The following is a 13,136-nucleotide window of genomic DNA, read 5'->3' on the forward strand; positions in this document are numbered from 1 at the left end:
TGTACACCAGTGAATACTGACAATCATATTGAGGTAACTATCAGGGGTTGGTGACCTCATGCTCTCTGGATATTGTTGGAGTCAAACGCCCATCAGCCCTGGCCACACGGCAGCTTTAGGGCAACAGCATCTGAACATTGGCCACCCCAATGCACCTTCACTGGGGGGGGAATCGCTGAGCTTTTTGTCCATTTGCAGAATTCATCTCGGATCGTCAAATATCAAAACATTCCTCTGTAACGTATAGAGAGAGAAAAGGTCAGAGGCATTGAATTATTATGTTGGGAGAAATGTGTTTATTCTCTCTGGGACAGAAAATAGCAATTACTGACTCTCCCAAGCTGTGTTGTGACTCATGTCAAGCTGCAATGTACTGATTTTCAATAAATTATAATGCTACTCTGGCAAATAATGTGAATGAGTGTTGCTGCAATCCTCCACAATTTTGATACAATACCCTGCATGCTCATAGTTTTTATTGCTTTTGCAGAGATGAAACATGTGTGGGGGTGGAGGGAGAATCTGCATTTAGGAGGTATTTGATTCCCAATATATTTATGTAAGTAGCCCACACAATTTTACACTGTATGAAGACTGCTTTGAGTGTGGAGGGGCGGGGGGAGCTGCAGCAGAAGGTTAGCAAGCAGGGAAATAATTCAGCAACCCCATTTACGGGTTTTTTAACAGCAGAATCCTAGCCCCATGGTAAGCAATGCTTGCGAAGGTAGGATTTGGCAAATGTGTCCCACTGCTGTGCCTCCCCAAAACCATGGCTGGCTGAGCAACTACAGCCACACAGGAGCCTGAAATAGAGTGCTACATGAGCAGAGACAATGTAGTGTGGGGGTGCAGGGGTGGTTGCCCAGAGTGCAAAATTATCAGGGGTGCAAAACTTCAACACCCAGTGCTGCCTCAATGCAGCTGCGCGCTTGCATGGCTCGGCTCTGTTGAAAACGGCTTCTCCACACAATCCAGGAAGTGACCTCTCCAGACAACAGAACAACTTCTTCTCTTATCTCTGTGGCTCCCCGTGCTCTGTTAGGCCCTAGGCTCTGGCAACCCACGCTACGCCACTGAACCATGGATCCACTGTGTGGCCCTGGGAGTTGGCACCCCATGCTACGCCACTGAACCATGGATCCAAAGCTGTTTCACTCCCCTGAAAGTGGCTTGACTTGAGCCCCTCTGCTTGAGCACCCACCTTCTTCTTTGGCAAGTGTGAGTGGCAAGGTTTTAGGTGTGGCTATGACTCTGCCACTCCACTATGATCTGCTAATCCCCAGACCCATTTAAGATTGTTCCTCCATATGATTGAGCTGTACCTACTTACCCAAGAGGAAGCCCGGCTGAAGTCAGTAGAGCTGGATAGACATGTGCAAGTGTGGTTTATTGTTTCTGGATGCTTTGCACCGAACTTTGTGTTAATGGTGGAGGTTGGTCCTTGGGGGCAAATGGAACTCTGCCCCACCCACCTCAGTTTGTCCCCAGACAAATTCAGTGGGTACCAGCTACTACCAGTGTTATATGCAAATGCATTTATGTCAACCCCAATGGCTGCTTCTTTGCTGGAAGTGATTTTCTAGAGGAAGTGATTTTCAACAGAGAAGCCGCAGGATGGAGGTACTTAATACTTTTCCCTGCCCCTTCCCTGCTGAAAATCGCCATCTCTTGAATTGCTTCTCTGCTTTCCCTTGAAGATCCTGGTTTTCAGCCTCAGTGGCTGCTCCCAGACTCTGGATGACAGACCATCTGATGACAGGAAAATGGAATTTTATTTCGATATATGCTTTCGGACCATGAGCTGATGCAAAAACATTGTAATTGGTTTTATTATTGGATTGTTTGGGTTGGTGTTTTACCTGCTTTGATTTTCTGTTTTTGTTTTACTTTGTACTGCCGTTGAGACACACACACGGTATTGCTGTTTTGAGAACCATTTGGTGAAAAAGTGAGGATATAAACGTAAGAAACAGAATTAATAAAGAAGCGAAACGCTCACATTTGGGCATAAAGTTGGCTGGGTAGGATTGTCTCGTTTTACCTTCTATTTTTATTAGGCTTGCTCTTGTTTGCTGCTGCATCTTCATGGTAACCTGTGCTCTTTGGCATTCCCTGTTCACTCGAAGGAGGTGTGTGCAGAAGAGCAATGAGTTTTATGCAAAAAGCAGTATAGAAACCCCTGAGTGCTCGAGAATAATGCTTGCAATTTGTGACCCAATTATGATTCAAGTCAAGAGGATTTTTACAGATCGCTGCTCAAAATATGGGGGGCGGGGAAGGTGCTTCAATTGATCATGTAACAATGAAGTGGAATAAAAATGCTATGCCACCTAAGTATTATAATATTAGTTGTGTGTTATACCTCATAATAACTGTAGCCACTGGGTATTTGGTGGAAAACCCATTCAGCAGGTATTCGAATTCAACTACCTGGGAATTACATTCCATCATAGGCTTCTATGGTCCTCACATCGTGCAATGGCGGTGAATGCCAGTAAGATGTCTATGCAGGCTATAATGTGTTTCTTCATAACAAGAGGTAATTCGCATTTCCCCTCTGCCCTTAAGGTCTTCAACACCAAATTTTTAGCTCAATTGCTTTATGGAATTCCAGTCTGGCTGCTAGGGTTTACCCAGCTGGTTGAATGAGTGCAGGCAGCTATCCTTTTTAAGATTGTTGCTGTCCCACGATGTGTACCCTATGCAAGCCTTGTGTTTAGAGGGAGGTCAGCACAAGGTAGAGACTGTCGCCTGGGTGAGATTTCTTCTATGCTGGCTAAACACCTGCCTTACAACAGATAAAGATCCTCTCCTCAGCAAAGTTTTGTTAGACCCCTTTCCTTCCCCAGGGCTACAACAGTTTAACATAAAGGTACAGCAACTTGGGCTGTCAGTGGAACTTTTGTGACCGATGTCCCTACCATCTGCCAGGGCTATAATAAAAAATAGGTTGTGGGATATTGAACGCCAGGAACTAACAGTAGCAGCAGAGAAAACATGTTCAACTTGCAACTTTCTTGGGCACATGAAATTTACCAGAATTATCTTGAGTTCTTGCTTAACCTCCAAGAAAGAAGGGCATTTTCGCTGGCCAGGTTCAACTCAAATCCATCAAACCTCCTTTGGGGAAGGTTCTCGGGCATGGTGGAAGGAGAAAGAATTTGCCCCTGTGAAGACCACCTGGTGGAAACCCTTACGCATATGGTTCTTAAATGTAAACTATATGCTGATCTCCGCCAGCAATTCCTAGACCAACTCTGCATCCCCAAATGGAAACCAGAGTTGGAGGTCATGCATTTTCTATTACTGGGGAATGATCAGGAGCTCACCAAGTTAGTCGCCAAATATCTCTATTTGGTTTTCTGCTGTCGAAACACATTGCAGACGTCTGATCTCCCTGGAGACCTAGCGACTTGCTTTGCCTCTTTTCTTTTGGCTAATGTTTTGTGCCACGGGGGAGGTGGTAATTCTGTATTGATTTGTTATGGATGTTTGTATGTGATGCCTATAAAAGGTTTGATGAGGATGATGATGATGTTGATGATGAATAACTGTAGCCATCTTAACCAGTACGGGACACCCCATTTAATATACGAAATCCAAAGGGATCTGTGCCTTTGGCAGGTAGGTTCATTCAACGTATAATTGTTCAGGGCAGAACTATGTTGCTCTCGGGGGTGCTATTGGCCATCTTCCAAACCCGCTTTTTAAAGTCCATTTTGGGGATGCTTCCGCTGGCCTCTGCACCCCTGGCTGGCTCCCCTCCCCCACGCTTGCATTTCAGATGGTGGTGCCTGCCTCTTCTTCTTCCTCTGACAACGGCAATCACATACCCCACCAATTTTGCTATTTGGTGATCTCAGTTCCTCTGCCTCCTATCTTCTATCCCCAAGAGTCTCCTTCGATTTCTTACTCCCCACACTCTGCTTGGGCAATCTCTCGATCTCGTCTTCGCCAAGAACTGCTCCGTCCCTCGTCTCTCTGCTTTGCGATTCTCTCTTTTTGATCACATCTCCCTCTGTGCTTGTTTTCCTTCCAGAACCTGCAGTCACTCGATCCAGTGGCTTTCAGGCAAGCATTTGTTTCTCCTCTCACTTGATTTGCGCCCACGTGTTCTTTAGACTCTGCATTGAATTCTCTGTGACTTATTCCTATCCTCAACTCTTTGATATGTCTTCCCCACTCTCCTAACCAACAATTTGCCCCTCTCACCCCACTAGCCCCAGCTCCTTCCTTCCTTCCATTTGATATCTCTGTGCATGTTCTCCTGTCACTCATCACACCAGAATGCATGGCTTTCACAAGCCATTATTGTGTTCCTAGACCAATAATTTAGGAATTGTCACCCCTTTGGAACTAAGCCAAGTTTTACTGCCTTTGTGTCTTTTCTGATTGGTGTATGGAAAACCACACGAACCTGACCTTTGAAAAAATTGTAAGTAAACCAATTTTTAACTTACTAAACATGTGGTCTTTCCCTTTGCTGGGGGAAGATGGAAGTTTTGGAACTCACAAGGGGGTATTTTAAAAGTCTTAACAGCCCATATTTCCACACTTTGCTTTGCTGTATATTTTGTGATTTTAAAGCTGTGCTGGGGTTCTTTCACCAAAGAGTACTTGCCCTAAACCTGGATCTTGGCATCCAGGAATTCTATTTTTAAACCTATATTCCCCCCCCCCTTGAATCAACATGTCCATTCTGCTTTCAAACCTCCCACTGATTCCCTGTTACTCCCAAAATCCAATCCCCTTGTTGAGGGTCGCTGTAAATTGTAACTCTGTGAGGGGTTAAAGTACAGGGCCCATAATTCTTTGAGGGGGGCAAAATATGCTTCAAATGTGCTTTAAAGGTGTAGCAAATGCTACATCAGGTTTCAACTGTGTGGTGGCCAACTGCAGAAAGGCTTGCTGGAGTCCACTTATTCCCTGAGTGACATCGGCTCTGTCCTCACCCCAGGAAAATTGCAGTGTCTCAAAATACACTCGTTAAGCAGCAAATCTGTTCCGTCAGATTCTTCTCACTGTGAAAATGAACCTGGCTGCGCAAACTCGATGGCAAAATCTTCCCCTGGTGGGAACGAACGCGTCAAACATCTGTGTAGGGTGAATGTCTGAAAAATGTGTCTATACGTGGATAAAGGATTGCTCTACGAAGAGAAACAAAAATATCCACATTTTTATAGAGGATCCCATCTGCATCTATGGGCTCCAAGGCCCCAAGAGAACCACTGCCAGTCGGAGGTTATCAGCCTTTGCCAACCTGACGCCCTCCCTATGTTTTTGGACTACAACTCCCACCAACTTCAGCCAGCACAGCATGATGGGAGTTGTAGTCCAAAACACAGATTGGTGAATGCTAGAGTGCACAGTTCCAGGTTGGAGAGCCCAATAGGGCCTGACTCAGTACAGTGGTACCTCGGTTTACAAACTTAATTTGTTCCGGAAGTCTGTTCTTAAATCAAAAGCGTTCTTAAACCAAGGCACGTTTTCCCTAATGAGGCCTCCCGCCGACAGTACCCTTCCACCATTTGGATTCCGTTCTTAGACCGAGGTAACCGGGACACTACTTCCGGTTTTGCAGAGTTCATAAACCGAATCATTCGTAAACAGGACTGTTCTTAAACCGAGGTGCTGAATGAGGAATTCGGATCAATGTCATCTCACTTCACCTGCCCTCCTGTCTGGTTCATATTAAGTCCTAATTCCTTCAATAAGATTAATAACGGGAAACTTTAAACGGAGTGTTGATTCTCCATCATTATGTACTCGCTGCCTTTTATTTAATTGAGCAGTCGCAGTTCTATGCACCCTTGGAAAGAAAGGATGCGATCCTACGAATGTTTACCTAGGAGGAAGCTGAACACTGGGGATTTACTTCCGAGTAGGCTATGCTGCAAGCCTCCATAAAATCAGAGGGGCTCACTTCTGAGTAAACTGTGCTTTAAGACCAGGCTGGGGGCATTTAAAAATGTATCAAAATAACAATTCCGGGTTCACCTAGCCACCTAACGTGTGAACCCGGCTGGCGTGGTGGTGGGGCTCATCAGAAGCAAACCCTCCATCAACCCCCCTGTTCCTAAGAAGCTCAATTTCCCACTTGCCAGTAGCAGATTAAAAAAAAAACAGAAACGGGGAGGGACCTCGTCTGTCAGAGCCTATGTAGATTAACCTTTCAATTAGCTGTTATCAAGTCCTGTGTTTTAGAACCAGTCCTTGCGATCTGCGGCCATTTAGCATCAAGAAAGGTTTGAGGATTTTTTTTTATTAATTTTTTTTAGGGGGGAGACAGGCTGCGGGAGCGGGGAGGGGATGAACAATCCTAATTCTGCGTCCCTGTGTTTGAATACGTACTGAAACCTCACCCCCCAAATCCCAATCTGATTGTTTGCTTGCAACCTTTTTGGGGGGCGGCGGCGGGGGTGTAAATATATTTCTATATATCTATGTTTCCGCACGTCTCTGTGATTTCCCCTCCCTTTTTGGGGTTGGGGTGGGGAGGGGAGAATAAGAAGAGAGGCTTCGCAAAGGCGAGAGGAGGAGGAGGGGACAAAAAGGTATTAATTTTTCCTCGTAATGTCGATGCGTGTGATTTGGTGGGGCGCAAAAAAGAAAGAACGGAAAGCTCTGATTGCCAAAAAAAAAAAAAAACATTATGGGGAAAAATTCCAAGTCCGCTATATCCATTCCTCCCGCACTCTCTGTCTCTCTCGCCCCCCGCACCCCACCCCTTTCCCAATTTCCTTCTGGCTTCTTCGTTTATTTGGGGAAAGGGGGTGGCGGAGAGGGGGAAAGGGCTCGCGAGGGTGGTTGTGCTCCTGGCTCGGAGGGAAAAGGCAGCGAGGAGCTGCCGCCGCCGCCGCGATCGCCTTTTCTGGAGGAGGAGCAGCAGCAGCAGCAGAAGAGGCAGCATTTCGCCCGAACCGCTTCTGCAGAAACATCCCCGAGCAGAGAGAAAAGGAAAAAGAAGAGGTCAATTTGCAAGCTGCAAAGGTTGGGGGGGGGGGGGAGACGCGGGGCCGAGAGCCTGCAGCAATGAGGTTATAGAGTTGCAGGAGCGCGTGTATACCGTATACAGTACTGTTATACCATATATGGTACCGTATATGGGTGTTGGAACGCGTTCGGGAGCTGGATGGCAAGGTTGCAATGTCCTGCAACAATATCTATTTGTCCTTCCCCCCCCCCACTCCCCTTTCTGCTTTTACTAGCTTCGCGGGGAAGGGGTTTGTTGACGATCGGTGCGGGGACTTTTGCAAAGCTTTCTACGAGCCAGAGAGGCCCGTGCACGTGTTTACAGACACTTCTGCCGGGTCCGCGCGATTGTATTGTAGTGACCCTTTGCATTTCGAGGGCGGAGGGTGTGAGGGGGGTGGGTGGGGGTGGACAAGTCGCGGCAGCAGCAGCAGGCTGGGCTGGGAGAGCGGCGGGGCGGTTGCCGAAAGCAATCTGGTGTGTGCGTGCGTGTTGCATCCCCCCACCGTGTGTCTTTACAGGCAGCGATTGTTTTCTGCAGAAAATGGGCGGGTTCGGGGGAGTCCCGGGTGCATTGCATATAGCTGGGAGGTTTGCGTGTGCATGCATGCATACATGTATATCGGTGGCGGTGGACTTGCATATGGTCGTGTAGCTGGGAATCAATTGTCCGCTATGCTGCGGTCGTGCGAAGGGTTGCTGCTGCTACTGCTGTTGCCGCCTGTGCCAGGCACCTTAAGGGGAGGCGGGTTTCCGAATCGCGATGAGGACATGTTTTTAAGTCTCGCCCGACCGGGTGGATAGCCAAAGGCTCCGGCGGCACGTGGCGTGAAACTCAAAGACATAAGCGGGCGCTTATTAGTGTGTGTCGCGCGCCCGTCCGCTCCAGGCACGCTTAAGCGTTCTTCTCGCCCTCCTTTCCCGCGATAAGGCGCCTCTGCCGCTTTAAACTTCAGCGGGGGGTACGTGTGTGGAGGAGAACCTGCTTGGTGGACAGCCGCGGCAGCCTATAAGAAGCCTATCTGTGCTGTCTCGTTGCCTCTCCCCCCTCCCACCTTTTCCATTAGTAACCGTTCTCCAATGAGAACCGGGGACGAGGCGGTGCTCCGCGTTCCGAGGAGCCTTTGCCACAGAAGTGCGTTCCCACCCGCTCCCTTAAGAGGCATGATTGACGTCGCACGCCCTCCAATCGCTGTGGACGCGGCGGAGAAAGGTGTGTGTTGGGGGGGGGGAAGAAGGCGGAGATGATGGACAGGGATGCTTCGCGAATGAAGGCGGCTGCTTACCCCTGGTGAGGCGGGACTTAGCCCAGCCTCTCGAGGAGGGGAGGAGGCGGGGAACGGCAAGGTAGGGATGCGTCGCGTTGATTGCGAGACAAAATGGCGGCGGCTTGAAAAGGCGAGAGCGGCGGCGCGGAGGGAAGCTCGCTGTCTAGGGCGCCGGCAGCAGGGGGCGCAGCTGCGGCATCTCCCGGCCGAGGCTCCTCCCTCGTGGGCCGCTTCCCAAGCCGCGGGGGCGGGTCGCGAGGGCCGCCCGCCGCCGGTGAGGTGAGTGGCGGGAATGAGGCGGCCGGCCTTCGCCCCGCGGGGATGAGGGGAGGATCCGCCGGGGCGCCTGAGGGAGAGGAGGCGGGCGGGGGACCTAAAGGAAGAAACAAGCAGGGGAGGCGCCTGAAAGTTAACTAATTGGGCTGCATATGAAGTGAATGTCAACCACCTTATTATTGTTGTTGTTATTTATTTTAATTAATTAAAATGCGTTTTTCTTCGGCTTGCCAGCCATACTTTGCCTTGACTCGTGTGAGTTTTTTGTTTGTTTTTGGAGTCAATATGGAATTGCTTACCTTGTGCTTCTCCCCCCCCCCCTTTAAATAAAGAAGAGTTTAATTGAACAAGGAAGTCAAAAGGGAAAGGTATTACCGGTATATATCATTATAAGAGTCTGAAGTTAACTAATAGGGCTTAATATAAAGTGAATATCTACCTTATTATTATTATCATCATCATCACCATCATCATTATTATTATTAAAATGCGTTTTTCTTCGGCTCACTGGCCATAATTTGCCTTGCCTTTGTTTTTGTGATATTGAACTCAATCCTTGTGCTCCCCCCTTTTTTAAAAAAGAAGAGTTTAATTGAACAAGGACGTAAAAAGGGAAAGGTATGCAGTATATCATTATTAGAGTCGCTGAGTCTGGATATACTGTAATTGCTCTATTTATTTATTCATTTTTTAAGAAAACATTTATACTTTTCAGATTTATACATTTCACTAATTATACAATCATTTTTACATTTCAAAACTTGACTTCTTTCCCCCTCTTTCTGCGGTTCCTTAAATATATTTTAAATATCTTCTACATATACAAATTAACATATTTACCGTATTTACTCTAATGCTCACCTTTTGGGGCCAAATGTTTCAAGATTCCGAAAATGGAGGTACGCATTAGGTTTGATGGTGCATTAGGTTCGAGTAAATATGGCATATTATCTATTACCTAACATTTGCTATTAAAGGTTGATTTTTAACCTGCCATAGTTGTGCAAATGCGCTCCAAATATTGTTGTACTTGGCATTTGTTTGTTGGTTGTTTACGTTGACTGACGAGCTCTGCATTTTGCTATTTTGCGTTTTTCACTTGTGTAGGATTGTGAGGAGCTGGACGTTTCGTTCACGAGCCGCCGTGGCCCACTTTGCCGTGGAAAGTGGTACTGTATATGAGTGAAGTCAGTTTGTTGGTCAGTAGCTCCGTAAATGGCACTTGGAGGAGGGCAGGAATTGGGGGGTGGAGAATGAGGGCTCTGGGGGTTTTAATTTTAGAAAAATGAAGGCTGAAAGTTCAGCAAGAGGGCTTGAAGTATCCCTAAGGCAACTTGTCTGCGATTACATGGCAAGCCCTGCTCTCTTCCCTCATTGGCTCCCATAAAAACATAGCAGGTGTATGATCATTATTATTCATAACTTAATTTAGAACCTACGATGATTGCATGGATGTAACAAAAATATGCCGTATATGTGTGTCTTGTCTATCTTTCTAAGCATCACTGTAAATATCAATATTGTAAACATCCAAGAATTAGAAAATGCTGATTTACCACATAGAAAAGCTCCTCAATATTTATGTTGTAAATAATCTCCATGAATTCAATTAGAGAATTCCATTTCTTTGTTTGTTTAAAAAAATCTATATTGTTTGGTATAATTCAATATTGATAATTATGAAAGTTTATACAGTACACCTGCCCTCCATTTTTGTTTGTTTGTTTACCAGCCATTCTTTCACTGGTGACGTTGACCTATTTTTCCATTTTTGCAAAATCAGAAGAGTCACAGCTATTAAATTCTTTATTACGTCCTAATACTTGACCTGTTTATCCAATCAGATTCCTGATGATATTATAAGGACTATGAGATGTCATGACTGATACAATTTCCCCACCTCACCCCCCCCAAACATATTTTAATTGATTGGCAACTCCACCCAAATGTTTCACATCTGCCTTTGAGGCTCCATATCTCCAAGCACTCTCCACTGCATGTACGTATTTGGTCTGTGGAGTCATGTACCATTGATAGAATAATTTATAAAGTTTTTCTCTTATGTGTACACATAGAGATAATTTTGGTTCTTGATACATTTTTCCCTCCGCTCTTGTTCAGAGATTTTTCTACCAGTTGTTTTATCAACCTTTCCCCCTCCCAGAAAACCTGTGCCAAGTTGTGAATTCACAGGTTATCCAGTAAGACAGATCTTGGATTGAAAACCTATTCAAGGCTTTCTTTTTATGATACCCTCAAAAGTTCTTACTACACTTGCCATGTTACTCTTTCTTATATTTTCATCTATATTGTTTCTTTATTGAAACATTACGCCATTAGACCCATTTGAAGAATTTCATTAAGTGTTTTACAGTGTCAGTTACTTAAAGTTTCCATATATATTATTATATACTTGCTTGTCCAATTAAACACTTGGTTTTAAAAATTAAGGTTGAAAGTAAAGATAACTTGGGTGTTAACACTTATTAAACCATTGGATGTGGGTGTTAACATTATAGAAAATTGACCATTCATCCTGATCTGTTTGCAGAAAGTTTGTGGAGAGGTTAGACAATGTTGTCTGTTTATTGAGCATGATTTATTTATGGGGAGGCTAGATGGCATGCCAAGCAGTTGTTATCCCACACTTTTCACTGGATTTATCTTGTCACTTTCCTTATCGCTAAAGGTCCTTTGAGCGGGGAAGCATGCTTGTAGCACGAGAGCATTAGATCAGCGTTAATTGTGCAACCTGAAGTTGCTGATATCTTACTGATTCCCACCCGTAAATAGTAATCTGGAAGTGCCTTGTGATAGGATATATGTATAATAGGTTCTGGGGTGGTTGTGTTAGGATTGCAGCACAGGAGAGGGAAGAGTTCTGACAAAGATCTTCCTGTCAGTCCTAGAGAAAAAAAGCTTCCATTGGCAGGATGGGAGCTTTTTCCTGTAAAGCTGATAACAGTGTGTGTGAGAGTGTGAGAGAGAATTCCTGCAGAGCAAATCTTTCCTTGGTTGGAACGTGAAGTGGCATGGGAATTCTGTTTTAGATCACCCACACGTGAAATGAGTCACCCAATGCTTCAGCCATGACTCCATTTCACAGGTTACTTATGTGAAAGGACACTGTGTGATTAAATGGGTGTATAGGCTCCCCTGAACCTGCCTGGTAGTGCATGAATGAATGTCTGTTGGTTTCCCTGCCTCAGCTATCCATGCTAATGCTTTGGTGGCAGCAGTAGGACACAGAGAATTGCAAGTGTTCTCAAGGAGTAGGGGCATGGGGCGCCGCAGCCTCCTTAAAAATCATTTGATGCCCCTTCATGTAAGTAAAGAATAAAGGCAGCTACAGTTTCTAACCAGCTGATCACTCTTCTAGTTATAGAGGTCTCCAACATATGGTAGAGGTTTCCCCAATACTCTCACTGTGTCCTGTGAGTGTTGCACATGGAAGCATGATATCCTCCTTATGTTCCCCTTTCAGGAAGAAAGGATTTTTGAGAATTGGAGTCCATGCACATCAAAACTCCCTCTCTGTTTGACTGGTGTGTGTTCCTATTTGCTCTCCTGCTGTGTGTTTACACACCTCCCAGCCAGAGGTACTCAACTGAACCTTGATGTGAACTAACTCCATTGAAAAGCCTTGTCTTTGAGTTGCTTGGATAGAAGTCTTTGTAGTGGTTCCTTCACATATGAAAGCCACCACTCAATTCTGCAGCCGTTTACTATCACCTTTAACCACTTCAATTTTGATTTTCAAAAGTTAGAAAGGATGAGTCCCATGAGCAACTGGTGTGTAACTAGCCTTAGAAAATTATTTTTTATCTGTTTTTCGAGTGCAAGTTTATGAATTGCAAAATTAAAGCTATTTAGATTGACCTGCTCTACACCTTTAGGGGCGTGGGTGGCGCTGTGGGTTAAACCACTGAGCCTAGGGCTTACTGATCAGAAGGTCGGTGGTTCGAATCCCCGTGACGGGGTGAGCTCCCGTTCCTCGGTCCCTGCTCCTGCTAACCTAGCAGTTCAAAAGCACGAAGTGCAAGTAGATAAATAGGTACCGCTCCGGCGGGAAGGTAAATAGCGTTTCTGTGCACTGCTGTGGTTCGCCAGAAGTGGCTTAGTCATGCTGGCCACATGACCCGGAAGCTGTACGCTGGCTCCCTCTGCCAATAAAGCGAGATGAGCGCCGCAACCCCAGAGTTGTCCGCAACTGGACCTAACGGTCAGGGGTCCTTACCTTTACCTTTACACCTTTAGGTGCCTGAATCAACTGCTGTACAATACCTATAATGTGTTATCCTGGATTTAATCCAGGGGTCCCCAGACTTACCGGGCTTCGGGCTGGTGCCCGCTGCGCCGTCGCGGGCCGGGTTGGGAGGCCAATTGGGCCGCATCCGGCCCGGGGGCCGTAGTCTGGGGACCCCTGATTTAATCTGTAGATGCTTTTACTTTTGAAAAGTCTCCCTGATGTTGAGAGTGAGAATTCTTACTGCCTTATAATAATTTGTAACAATCATGCTTGCTTATTGTCAGGTTCTTACAAAAGGAGCAATTGCAGTGGTGCCAGCGGAGAACAAAATGGTGCTATGCATCCGGCCCACTCCAAAAAAAGCCCACACT

The 13,136-nt window shown here is 46.0% G+C and overlaps 1 protein-coding gene across 29 annotated transcripts in view; it reads left to right on the top strand.

Annotated features, from left to right (window-relative positions):
• Positions 1–6,161: 6,161 nt before the first annotated feature.
• The window catches only part of KAT6B (lysine acetyltransferase 6B), an 80,145-nt gene continuing 73,170 nt past the window's right edge, over positions 6,162–13,136 (top strand). For 5 of the 29 annotated variants that reach the window (XM_035137474.3, XM_088670089.1, XM_088670094.1 and 2 more), the window contains exon 1: positions 8,291–8,519. The gene's annotated coding sequence lies outside the window, so the exon portion shown is untranslated. Of the gene's footprint in view, positions 6,246–6,487; positions 6,555–6,626; positions 6,991–7,932; positions 8,186–8,290; positions 8,520–9,623; positions 9,716–12,000; positions 12,116–13,136 lie in introns of those variants that run through there. The other 24 variants (XM_035137463.3, XM_060275039.2, XM_060275040.2 and 21 more) reach the window with 14 other exon arrangements.

Source organism: Zootoca vivipara, chromosome 5, assembly GCF_965207765.1.
Source record: "Zootoca vivipara chromosome 5, rZooViv2.hap1.1, whole genome shotgun sequence".
Lineage (NCBI taxonomy): Eukaryota > Metazoa > Chordata > Lepidosauria > Squamata > Lacertidae > Zootoca > Zootoca vivipara.